Consider the following 13954-nt stretch of genomic DNA (forward strand, 5'->3'; position numbering starts at 1 on the left):
GTCCATTGCTGTATCTTGCAGCTCCGTGTCAGACTCAGTTCTATTCTCCGGATCAGTGCTCAATATCTTTGCTGCATTGTGGGGACCAGTATATAGTAGCACAGTGCTGCATTGTGGTGACCACCAGTATATAGTAGTACAGTACAGTTGTCCATTGCTGTATCTTGCAGCTTCGTGTCAGACTCAGTTCTTTTCTCCGGATCAGTGCTCAATATCTGTGCTGCATTGTGGGGACGAGTATATAGCAGTACAGTGCTGCATTGTGGTGACCACCAGTATATAGTAGTACAGTACAGTTGTCCATTGCTGTATCTTGCAGCTCCGTGTTAGACTCAGTTCTATTCTCCGGATCAGTGCTCAATATCTTTGCTGCATTGTGGGGACCAGTATATAGTAGCACAGTGCTGCATTGTGGTGACCACCAGTATATAGTAGTACAGTACATTTGTCCATTGCTGTATCTTGCAGCTACGTGTCAGACTCAGTTCTATTCTCCGGATCAGTGCTCAATATCTGTGCTCCATTGTGGGGACCAGTATATAGTAGTACAGTGCTGCATTGTGGTGACCACCAGTATATAGTAGTACAGTACAGTAGGCCAAAGCGTTATCTTGCAGCTCCATTTCAGACTCTGTTCTATTCTCCGGATCAGTGCTCAATATCTTTGCTGCATTGTCGGGACCAGTATATAGTAGTACAGTGCTGCATTGTGGTGACCACCAGTATATAGTAGTACAGTACAGTTGTCCATTGCTGTATCTTGCAGCTCCGTGTCAGACTCTGTTCTATTCTCCGGATCAGTGCTCAATATCTTTCCTGCATTGTGGGGACCAGTATATAGTAGTACAGTGCTGCATTGTGGTGACCACCAGTATATAGTAGTACAGTACAGTTGTCCATTGCTGTATCTTGCAGCTCCGTGTCAGACTCTGTTCTATTCTCCGGATCAGTGCTCAATATCTTTGCTGCATTGTCGGGACCAGTATATAGTAGTACAGTGCTGCATTGTGGTGACCACCAGTATATAGTAGTACAGTACAGTTGTCCATTGCTGTATCTTGCAGCTCCGTGTCAGACTCAGTTCTATTCTCCGGATCAGTGCTCAATATCTTTGCTGCATTGTGGGGACCAGTATATAGTAGCACAGTGCTGCATTGTGGTGACCACCAGTATATAGTAGTACAGTACAGTTGTCCATTGCTGTATCTTGCAGCTTCGTGTCAGACTCAGTTCTATTCTCCGGATCAGTGCTCAATATCTGTGCTGCATTGTGGGGACGAGTATATAGCAGTACAGTGCTGCATTGTGGTGACCACCAGTATATAGTAGTACAGTACAGTTGTCCATTGCTGTATCTTGCAGCTTCGTGTCAGACTCAGTTCTATTCTCCGGATCAGTGCTCAATATCTGTGCTGCATTGTGGGGACCAGTAAATAGTAGTACAGTGCTGCATTGTGACCACCAGTATATAGTAGTACAGTTGTCCATTGCTGTATCTTGCAGCTCCGTGTCAGACATAGTTCTATTCTCCGGATCAGTGCTCAATATCTTTCCTGCATTGTGGGGACCAGTATATAGTAGTACAGTGCTGCATTGTGGTGACCACCAGTATATAGTAGAACAGTACAGTTGTCCATTGCTGTATCTTGCAGCTCTGTATCAGACTCCGTTCTATTCTCCGAATCAGTGCTCAATATCTTTGCTGCATTGTGGGGATGAGTATATAGTAGTACAGTGCTGCATTGTGACCACCAGTATATAGTAGTACAGTACAGTTGTCCATTGCTGTATCTTGCAGCTCCGTGTCAGACATAGTTCTATTCTCCGGATCAGTGCTCAATATCTTTCCTGCATTGTGGGGACCAGTATATAGTAGTACAGTGCTGCATTGTGGTGACCACCAGTATATAGTAGAACAGTACAGTTGTCCATTGCTGTATCTTGCAGCTCTGTGTCAGACTCAGTTCTATTCTCCGGATCAGTGCGCAATATCTTTGCTGCATTGTGGGGACCAGTATATAGTAGCACAGTGCTGCATTGTAGTGACCACCAGTATATAGTAGTACAGTTGTCCATTGCTGTATCTTGCAGCTTCGTGTCAGACTCCGTTCTATTCTCCGACAAAGTGCTCAATATCTTTGCTGCATTGTGGGGACGAGTATATAGTAGTACAGTGCTGCATTGTGGTGACCACCAGTATATAGTAGTACAGTACAGTTGTCCATTGCTGTATCTTGCAGCTCCGTGTCAGAATCAGTGCTATTCTCCGGATCAGTGCTCAATATCTGTGCTGCATTGTAGGGACCAGTATATAGCAGTACAGTGCTGCATTGTGGTGACCACCAGTATATAGTAGTACAGTTGTCCATTGCTGTATCTTGCAGCTCCGTGTCAGACTCCGTTCTATTCTCCGGATCAGTGCTCAATATCTTTGCTGCATTGTGGGGACCAGTATATAGTAGTACAGTGCTGCCTTGTGGTAATCACCAGTATATAGTAGTACAGTACAGTTGTCCATTGCTGTATCTTGCAGCTTCGTGTCAAATTCAGTTCTATTCTCTGGATCAGTGCTCAATATCTGTGCTTCATTGTGGGGACCAGTATAAAGTAGTACAGTGCTGCATTGTGGTGACCATCAGTATATAGTGGTACAGTTGTCCATTGCTGTATCTTGCAGCTCCATGTCAAACTCCATTCTATTCTCTGGATCAGTGCTCAATATCTTTGCTGCATTGTCGGGACAAGTATATAGTAGTACAGTGCTGCCTTGTGGTGACCACCAGTATATAGTAGTACAGTACAGTTGTCCATTGCTGTATCTTGCAGCTCCATGTCAGACTCAGTTCTATTCTCCGGATCAGTGCTTAATATCTTTGCTTCATTGTGGGGACCAGTAAATAGTAGTACAGTGCTGCATTGTGGTGACCACCAGTATATAGTAGTACAGTACAGCTGTCCATTGCTGTATCTTGCAGCTCCGTGTCAGACTCTGTTCTATACTCCGGATCAGTGCTCAATATCTATGCTGCATTGTAGGGACCAGTATATAGCAGTATAGTGCTGCATTGTGGTGACCACCAGTATATAGTAGTACAGTTGTCCATTGCTGTATCTTGCAGCTCCGTGTCAGACTCCGTTCTATTCTACGGATCCGTGCTCAATATCTTTGCTGCATTGTGGGGACGAGTATATAGTAGTACAGTGCTGCATTGTGGTGACCACCAGTATATAGTAGTACAGTACAGTTGTCCATTGCTGTATCTTGCAGCTCCATGTCAGAATCAGTTCTATTCTCGGATCAGTGCTCAATATATTTGCTGCATTGTGGGGACCAGTAAATAGTAGTACAGTGCTGCATTGTGGTGACCACCAGTATATAGTAGTACAGTACAGTTGTCCATTGCTGTATCTTGCAGCTCCGTGTCAGACTCTGTTCTATACTCCGGATCAGTGCTCAATATCTATGCTGCATTGTAGGGACCAGTAAATAGCAGTACAGTGCTGCATTGTGGTGACCACCAGTATATAGTAGTACAGTTGTCCATTGCTGTATCTTGCAGCTCCGTGTCAGACTCCGTTCTATTCTACGGATCCGTGCTCAATATCTTTGCTGCATTGTGGGGACGAGTATATAGTAGTACAGTGCTGCATTGTGGTGACCACCAGTATATAGTAGTACAGTACAGTTGTCCATTGCTGTATCTTGCAGCTCCGTGTCAGACTCAGTTCTATTCTCGGATCAGTGCTCAATATCTTTCCAGCATTGTGGGGACCAGTATATAGTAGTACAGTGCTGCATTGTGGTGACCACCAGTAAATAGTAGTACAGTACAGTTGTCCATTGCTGTATCTTGCAGCTCCGTGTCAGACTCCGTTCTATTCTCCGGATCAGTGCTTAATATCTTTGCTGCATTGTCGGGACCAGTATATAGTAGTACAGTGCTGCATTGTGGTGACCACCAGTATATAGTAGTACAGTACAGTTGTCCATTGCTGTATCTTGCAGCTCCGTGTCAGACTCAGTTCTATTCTCCGGATCAGTGCTCAATATCTTTGCTGCATTGTGGGGACCAGTATATAGTAGCACAGTGCTGCATTGTGGTGACCACCAGTATATAGTAGTACAGTACAGTTGTCCATTGCTGTATCTTGCAGCTTCGTGTCAGACTCAGTTCTATTCTCCGGATCAGTGCTCAATATCTGTGTTGCATTGTGGGGACGAGTATATAGTAGTACAGTGCTGCATTGTGGTGACCACCAGTATATATAGTACAGTACAGTTGTCCATTGCTGTATCTTGCAGCTCCGTGTCAGACTCAGTTCTATTCTCGGATCAGTGCTCAATATCTTTCCAGCATTGTGGGGACCAGTATATAGTAGTACAGTGCTGCATTGTGGTGACCACCAGTAAATAGTAGTACAGTACAGTTGTCCATTGCTGTATCTTGCAGCTCCGTGTCAGACTCCGTTCTATTCTCCGGATCAGTGCTTAATATCTTTGCTGCATTGTCGGGACCAGTATATAGTAGTACAGTGCTGCATTGTGGTGACCACCAGTATATAGTAGTACAGTACAGTTGTCCATTGCTGTATCTTGCAGCTCCGTGTCAGACTCAGTTCTATTCTCCGGATCAGTGCTCAATATCTTTGCTGCATTGTGGGGACCAGTATATAGTAGCACAGTGCTGCATTGTGGTGACCACCAGTATATAGTAGTACAGTACAGTTGTCCATTGCTGTATCTTGCAGCTTCGTGTCAGACTCAGTTCTATTCTCCGGATCAGTGCTCAATATCTGTGTTGCATTGTGGAGACGAGTATATAGTAGTACAGTGCTGCATTGTGGTGACCACCAGTATATATAGTACAGTACAGTTGTCCATTGCTGTATCTTGCAGCTCCGTGTCAGACTCAGTTCTATTCTCCGGATCAGTGCTCAATATCTTTGCTGCATTGTGGGGACCAGTATATAGTAGTACAGTGCTGCATTGTGGTGACCACCAGTATATAGTAGTACAGTACAGTTGTCCATTGCTGTATCTTGCAGCTCCGTGTCGGACTCAGTTCTATTCTCCGGATCAGTGCTCAATATCTTTGCTGCATTGTGGGGACCAGTATATAGTAGCACAGTGCTGCATTGTGGTGACCACCAGTATATAGTAGTACAGTACAGTTGTCCATTGCTGTATCTTGCAGCTTCGTGTCAGACTCAGTTCTATTCTCCGGATCAGTGCTCAATATCTGTGCTGCATTGTGGGGACGAGTATATAGCAGTACAGTGCTGCATTGTGGTGACCACCAGTATATAGTAGTACAGTACAGTTGTCCATTGCTGTATCTTGCAGCTCCGTGTCAGACTCAGTTCTATTCTCCGGATCAGTGCTCAATATCTTTGCTGCATTGTGGGGACCAGTATATAGTAGTACAGTGCTGCATTGTGGTGACCACCAGTATATAGTAGTTCAGTACAGTTGTCCATTGCTGTATCTTGCAGCTTCGTGTCAGACTCCGTTCTATTCTCCGGATCAGTGCTCAATATCTGTGCTGCATTGTGGGGACGAGTATATAGCAGTACAGTGCTGCATTGTGATGACCACCAGTATATAGTAGTACAGTACAGTTGTCCATTGCTGTATCTTGCAGCTCCGTGTCAGACTCCGTTCTATTCTCCGGATCAGTGCTCAATATCTTTGCTGCATTGTGGGGACCAGTATATAGTAGCACAGTGCTGCATCGTGGTGACCACCAGTATATAGTAGTACAGTACAGTTGTCCATGCTGTATCTTGCAGCTCTGTGTCAGACTCTGTTCTATACTCCGGATCAGTGCTCAATATCTATGCTGCATTGTAGGGACCAGTATATAGCAGTACAGTGCTGCATTGTGGTGACCACCAGTATATAGTAGTACAGTTGTCCATTGCTGTATCTTGCAGCTCTGTGTCAGACTCCGTTCTATTCTACGGATCAGTGCGCAATATCTTTGCTGCATTGTGGGGACCAGTATATAGTAGCACAGTGCTGCATTGTAGTGACCACCAGTATATAGTAGTACAGTTGTCCATTGCTGTATCTTGCAGCTTCGTGTCAGACTCCGTTCTATTCTCCGACAAAGTGCTCAATATCTTTGCTGCATTGTGGGGACGAGTATATAGTAGTACAGTGCTGCATTGTGGTGACCACCAGTATATAGTAGTACAGTACAGTTGTCCATTGCTGTATCTTGCAGCTCCGTGTCAGAATCAGTGCTATTCTCCGGATCAGTGCTCAATATCTGTGCTGCATTGTAGGGACCAGTATATAGCAGTACAGTGCTGCATTGTGGTGACCACCAGTATATAGTAGTACAGTTGTCCATTGCTGTATCTTGCAGCTCCGTGTCAGACTCCGTTCTATTCTCCGGATCAGTGCTCAATATCTTTGCTGCATTGTGGGGACCAGTATATAGTAGTACAGTGCTGCCTTGTGGTAATCACCAGTATATAGTAGTACAGTACAGTTGTCCATTGCTGTATCTTGCAGCTTCGTGTCAAATTCAGTTCTATTCTCTGGATCAGTGCTCAATATCTGTGCTTCATTGTGGGGACCAGTATAAAGTAGTACAGTGCTGCATTGTGGTGACCATCAGTATATAGTGGTACAGTTGTCCATTGCTGTATCTTGCAGCTCCATGTCAAACTCCATTCTATTCTCTGGATCAGTGCTCAATATCTTTGCTGCATTGTCGGGACAAGTATATAGTAGTACAGTGCTGCCTTGTGGTGACCACCAGTATATAGTAGTACAGTACAGTTGTCCATTGCTGTATCTTGCAGCTCCATGTCAGACTCAGTTCTATTCTCCGGATCAGTGCTTAATATCTTTGCTTCATTGTGGGGACCAGTAAATAGTAGTACAGTGCTGCATTGTGGTGACCACCAGTATATAGTAGTACAGTACAGCTGTCCATTGCTGTATCTTGCAGCTCCGTGTCAGACTCTGTTCTATACTCCGGATCAGTGCTCAATATCTATGCTGCATTGTAGGGACCAGTATATAGCAGTATAGTGCTGCATTGTGGTGACCACCAGTATATAGTAGTACAGTTGTCCATTGCTGTATCTTGCAGCTCCGTGTCAGACTCCGTTCTATTCTACGGATCCGTGCTCAATATCTTTGCTGCATTGTGGGGACGAGTATATAGTAGTACAGTGCTGCATTGTGGTGACCACCAGTATATAGTAGTACAGTACAGTTGTCCATTGCTGTATCTTGCAGCTCCATGTCAGAATCAGTTCTATTCTCGGATCAGTGCTCAATATATTTGCTGCATTGTGGGGACCAGTAAATAGTAGTACAGTGCTGCATTGTGGTGACCACCAGTATATAGTAGTACAGTACAGTTGTCCATTGCTGTATCTTGCAGCTCCGTGTCAGACTCTGTTCTATACTCCGGATCAGTGCTCAATATCTATGCTGCATTGTAGGGACCAGTAAATAGCAGTACAGTGCTGCATTGTGGTGACCACCAGTCTATAGTAGTACAGTTGTCCATTGCTGTATCTTGCAGCTCCGTGTCAGACTCCGTTCTATTCTACGGATCCGTGCTCAATATCTTTGCTGCATTGTGGGGACGAGTATATAGTAGTACAGTGCTGCATTGTGGTGACCACCAGTATATAGTAGTACAGTACAGTTGTCCATTGCTGTATCTTGCAGCTCCGTGTCAGACTCAGTTCTATTCTCGGATCAGTGCTCAATATCTTTCCAGCATTGTGGGGACCAGTATATAGTAGTACAGTGCTGCATTGTGGTGACCACCAGTAAATAGTAGTACAGTACAGTTGTCCATTGCTGTATCTTGCAGCTCCGTGTCAGACTCCGTTCTATTCTCCGGATCAGTGCTTAATATCTTTGCTGCATTGTCGGGACCAGTATATAGTAGTACAGTGCTGCATTGTGGTGACCACCAGTATATAGTAGTACAGTACAGTTGTCCATTGCTGTATCTTGCAGCTCCGTGTCAGACTCAGTTCTATTCTCCGGATCAGTGCTCAATATCTTTGCTGCATTGTGGGGACCAGTATATAGTAGCACAGTGCTGCATTGTGGTGACCACCAGTATATAGTAGTACAGTACAGTTGTCCATTGCTGTATCTTGCAGCTTCGTGTCAGACTCAGTTCTATTCTCCGGATCAGTGCTCAATATCTGTGTTGCATTGTGGGGACGAGTATATAGTAGTACAGTGCTGCATTGTGGTGACCACCAGTATATATAGTACAGTACAGTTGTCCATTGCTGTATCTTGCAGCTCCGTGTCAGACTCAGTTCTATTCTCGGATCAGTGCTCAATATCTTTCCAGCATTGTGGGGACCAGTATATAGTAGTACAGTGCTGCATTGTGGTGACCACCAGTAAATAGTAGTACAGTACAGTTGTCCATTGCTGTATCTTGCAGCTCCGTGTCAGACTCCGTTCTATTCTCCGGATCAGTGCTTAATATCTTTGCTGCATTGTCGGGACCAGTATATAGTAGTACAGTGCTGCATTGTGGTGACCACCAGTATATAGTAGTACAGTACAGTTGTCCATTGCTGTATCTTGCAGCTCCGTGTCAGACTCAGTTCTATTCTCTGGATCAGTGCTCAATATCTTTGCTGCATTGTGGGGACCAGTATATAGTAGCACAGTGCTGCATTGTGGTGACCACCAGTATATAGTAGTACAGTACAGTTGTCCATTGCTGTATCTTGCAGCTTCGTGTCAGACTCAGTTCTATTCTCCGGATCAGTGCTCAATATCTGTGTTGCATTGTGGAGACGAGTATATAGTAGTACAGTGCTGCATTGTGGTGACCACCAGTATATATAGTACAGTACAGTTGTCCATTGCTGTATCTTGCAGCTCCGTGTCAGACTCAGTTCTATTCTCCGGATCAGTGCTCAATATCTTTGCTGCATTGTGGGGACCAGTATATAGTAGTACAGTGCTGCATTGTGGTGACCACCAGTATATAGTAGTACAGTACAGTTGTCCATTGCTGTATCTTGCAGCTCCGTGTCGGACTCAGTTCTATTCTCCGGATCAGTGCTCAATATCTTTGCTGCATTGTGGGGACCAGTATATAGTAGCACAGTGCTGCATTGTGGTGACCACCAGTATATAGTAGTACAGTACAGTTGTCCATTGCTGTATCTTGCAGCTTCGTGTCAGACTCAGTTCTATTCTCCGGATCAGTGCTCAATATCTGTGCTGCATTGTGGGGACGAGTATATAGCAGTACAGTGCTGCATTGTGGTGACCACCAGTATATAGTAGTACAGTACAGTTGTCCATTGCTGTATCTTGCAGCTCCGTGTCAGACTCAGTTCTATTCTCCGGATCAGTGCTCAATATCTTTGCTGCATTGTGGGGACCAGTATATAGTAGTACAGTGCTGCATTGTGGTGACCACCAGTATATAGTAGTTCAGTACAGTTGTCCATTGCTGTATCTTGCAGCTTCGTGTCAGACTCCGTTCTATTCTCCGGATCAGTGCTCAATATCTGTGCTGCATTGTGGGGACGAGTATATAGCAGTACAGTGCTGCATTGTGATGACCACCAGTATATAGTAGTACAGTACAGTTGTCCATTGCTGTATCTTGCAGCTCCGTGTCAGACTCCGTTCTATTCTCCGGATCAGTGCTCAATATCTTTGCTGCATTGTGGGGACCAGTATATAGTAGCACAGTGCTGCATCGTGGTGACCACCAGTATATAGTAGTACAGTACAGTTGTCCATGCTGTATCTTGCAGCTCTGTGTCAGACTCTGTTCTATACTCCGGATCAGTGCTCAATATCTATGCTGCATTGTAGGGACCAGTATATAGCAGTACAGTGCTGCATTGTGGTGACCACCAGTATATAGTAGTACAGTTGTCCATTGCTGTATCTTGCAGCTCTGTGTCAGACTCCGTTCTATTCTACGGATCCGTGCTCAATATCTTTGCTGCATTGTGGGGACGAGTATATAGTAGTACAGTGCTGCATTGTGGTGACCACCAGTATATAGTAGTACATTACAGTTGTCCATTGCTGTATCTTGTAGCTCCGTGTCAGACTCCGTTCTATTCTACGGATCCGTGCTCAATATCTTTGCTGCATTGTGGGGACGAGTATATAGTAGTACAGTGCTGCATTGTGGTGACCACCAGTATATGGTAGTACATTACAGTTGTCCATTGCTGTATCTTGTAGCTCCATGTCAGACTCAGTTCTATTCTCGGATCAGTGCTCAATATCTTTCCTGCATTGTGGGGACCAGTATATAGTAGTACAGTGCTGCATTGTGGTGACCACCAGTATATAGTAGTACAGTACAGTTGTCCATTGCTGTATCTTGCAGCTCCGTGTCAGACTCTGTTCTATTCTCCGGATCAGTGCTCAATATCTTTGCTGCATTGTCGGGACCAGTATATAGTAGTACAGTGCTGCATTGTGGTGACCACCAGTATATAGTAGTACAGTACAGTTGTCCATTGCTGTATCTTGCAGCTCCGTGTCAGACTCAGTTCTATTCTCCGGATCAGTGCTCAATATCTTTGCTGCATTGTGGGGACCAGTATATAGTAGCACAGTGCTGCATTGTGGTGACCACCAGTATATAGTAGTACAGTACAGTTGTCCATTGCTGTATCTTGCAGATTCGTGTCAGACTCAGTTCTATTCTCCGGATCAGTGCTCAATATCTGTGGTGCATTGTGGGGACGAGTATATAGCAGTACAGTGCTGCATTGTGGTGACCACCAGTATATAGTAGTACAGTACAGTTGTCCATTGCTGTATCTTGCAGCTCCGTGTTAGACTCAGTTCTATTCTCCGGATCAGTGCTCAATATCTTTGCTGCATTGTGGGGACCAGTATATAGTAGCACAGTGCTGCATTGTGGTGACCACCAGTATATAGTAGTACAGTACATTTGTCCATTGCTGTATCTTGCAGCTTCGTGTCAGACTCAGTTCTATTCTCCGGATCAGTGCTCAATATCTGTGCTCCATTGTGGGGACCAGTATATAGTAGTACAGTGCTGCATTGTGGTGACCACCAGTATATAGTAGTACAGTACAGTAGGCCAAAGCGTTATCTTGCAGCTCCATTTCAGACTCTGTTCTATTCTCCGGATCAGTGCTCAATATCTTTGCTGCATTGTCGGGACCAGTATATAGTAGTACAGTGCTGCATTGCGGTGACCACCAGTATATAGTAGTACATTACAGTTGTCCATTGCTGTATCTTGCAGCTCCGTGTCAGACTCTGTTCTATTCTCCGGATCAGTGCTCAATATCTTTCCTGCATTGTGGGGACCAGTATATAGTAGTACAGTGCTGCATTGTGGTGACCACCAGTATATAGTAGTACAGTACAGTTGTCCATTGCTGTATCTTGCAGCTCCGTGTCAGACTCTGTTCTATTCTCCGGATCAGTGCTCAATATCTTTGCTGCATTGTCCGGACCAGTATATAGTAGTACAGTGCTGCATTGTGGTGACCACCAGTATATAGTAGTACAGTACAGTTGTCCATTGCTGTATCTTGCAGCTCCGTGTCAGACTCAGTTCTATTCTCCGGATCAGTGCTCAATATCTTTGCTGCATTGTGGGGACCAGTATATAGTAGCACAGTGCTGCATTGTGGTGACCACCAGTATATAGTAGTACAGTACAGTTGTCCATTGCTGTATCTTGCAGCTTCGTGTCAGACTCAGTTCTATTCTCCGGATCAGTGCTCAATATCTGTGCTGCATTGTGGGGACGAGTATATAGCAGTACAGTGCTGCATTGTGGTGACCACCAGTATATAGTAGTACAGTACAGTTGTCCATTGCTGTATCTTGCAGCTCTGTGTCAGACTCAGTTCTATTCTCCGGATCAGTGCTCAATATCTTTGCTGCATTGTGGGGACCAGTATATAGTAGCACAGTGCTGCATTGTGGTGACCACCAGTATATAGTAGTACAGTACAGTTGTCCATTGCTGTATCTTGCAGCTTCGTGTCAGACTCAGTTATATTCTCCGGATCAGTGCTCAATATCTTTGCTGCATTGTGGGGACCAGTATATAGCAGTACAGTGCTGCATTGTGGTGACCACCAGTATATAGTAGTACAGTACAGTTGTCCATTGCTGTATCTTGCAGCTCCGTGTTAGACTCAGTTCTATTCTCCGGATCAGTGCTCAATATCTTTGCTGCATTGTGGGGACCAGTATATAGTAGCACAGTGCTGCATTGTGGTGACCACCAGTATATAGTAGTAAAGTACATTTGTCCATTGCTGTATCTTGCAGCTTCGTGTCAGACTCAGTTCTATTCTCCGGATCAGTGCTCAATATCTGTGCTCCATTGTGGGGACCAGTATATAGTAGTACAGTGCTGCATTGTGGTGACCACCAGTATATAGTAGTACAGTACAGTAGGCCAAAGCGTTATCTTGCAGCTCCATTTCAGACTCAGTTCTATTCTCTGGATCAGTGCTCAATATCTGTGCTGCATTGTGGGGACCAGTATATAGTAGTACAGTGCTGCATTGTGACCACCAGTATATAGTAGTACACTACAGTTGTCCATTGCTGTATCTTGCAGCTCCGTGTCAGACTCCGTTCTATTCTCCGGATCAGTGCTCAATATCTGTGCATCATTGTGGGGACCAGTATATAGTAGGACAGTGCTGCATTGTGGTGACCACCAGTTTATAGTAGTACAGTACAGTAGGCCATAGTGTTATCTTGCAGCTCCATGTCAGACTCAGTTCTATTCTCCGGATCAGTGCTCAATATCTTTGCTGCATTGTAGGGACCAGTATATAGTAGTACAGTGCTGCATTGTGGTGACCACCAGTATATAGTAGTACAGTTGTCCATTGCTGTATCTTGCAGCTCCGTGTCAGACTCAGTTCTATTCTCCGGCTCAGTGCTCAATATCTTTCCTGCATTGTGGGGACCAGTATATAGTAGTACAGTGCTGCATTGTGGTGACCAACAGTATATAGTAGTACAGTATAGTTGTCCATTGCTGTATCTTGCAGCTCCGTGTCAGACTCAGTTCTATTCTCCGGATCAGTGCTCAATATCTTTGCTGCATTCTGGGGACCAGTATATAGTAGTACAGTGCTGCATTGTGGTGACCACCAGTATATAGTAGTACAGTACAGTTGTCCATGCTGTATCTTGCAGCTCCGTGTCAGACTCAATTCTATTCTACAGATCAGTGCTCAATATCTGTGCTGCATTGTGGGGACCAGTATATAGTAGTACAGTGCTGCATTGTGGTGACCACCAGTATATAGTAGTACATTACAGTTGTCCATTGCTGTATCTTGCAGCTCCGTGTCAGACTCTGTTCTATTCTCCGGATCAGTGCTCAATATCTTTCCTGCGTTGTGGGGACCAGTATATAGTAGTACAGTGCTGCATTGTGGTGACCACCAGTATATAGTAGTACAGTACAGTTGTCCATTGCTGTATCTTGCAGCTCCGTGTCAGACTCTGTTCTATTCTCCGGATCAGTGCTCAATATCTTTGCTGCATTGTCCGGACCAGTATATAGTAGTACAGTGCTGCATTGTGGTGACCACCAGTATATAGTAGTACAGTACAGTTGTCCATTGCTGTATCTTGCAGCTCCGTGTCAGACTCAGTTCTATTCTCCGGATCAGTGCTCAATATCTTTGCTGCATTGTGGGGACCAGTATATAGTAGCACAGTGCTGCATTGTGGTGACCACCAGTATATAGTAGTACAGTACAGTTGTCCATTGCTGTATCTTGCAGCTTCGTGTCAGACTCAGTTCTATTCTCCGGATCAGTGCTCAATATCTGTGCTGCATTGTGGGGACGAGTATATAGCAGTACAGTGCTGCATTGTGGTGACCACCAGTATATAGTAGTACAGTACAGTTGTCCATTGCTGTATCTTGCAGCTCCGTGTCAGACTCAGTTC

Source organism: Pseudophryne corroboree, chromosome 3 (assembly GCF_028390025.1).
Source record: "Pseudophryne corroboree isolate aPseCor3 chromosome 3, aPseCor3.hap2, whole genome shotgun sequence".
NCBI classification, from domain to species: domain Eukaryota; kingdom Metazoa; phylum Chordata; class Amphibia; order Anura; family Myobatrachidae; genus Pseudophryne; species Pseudophryne corroboree.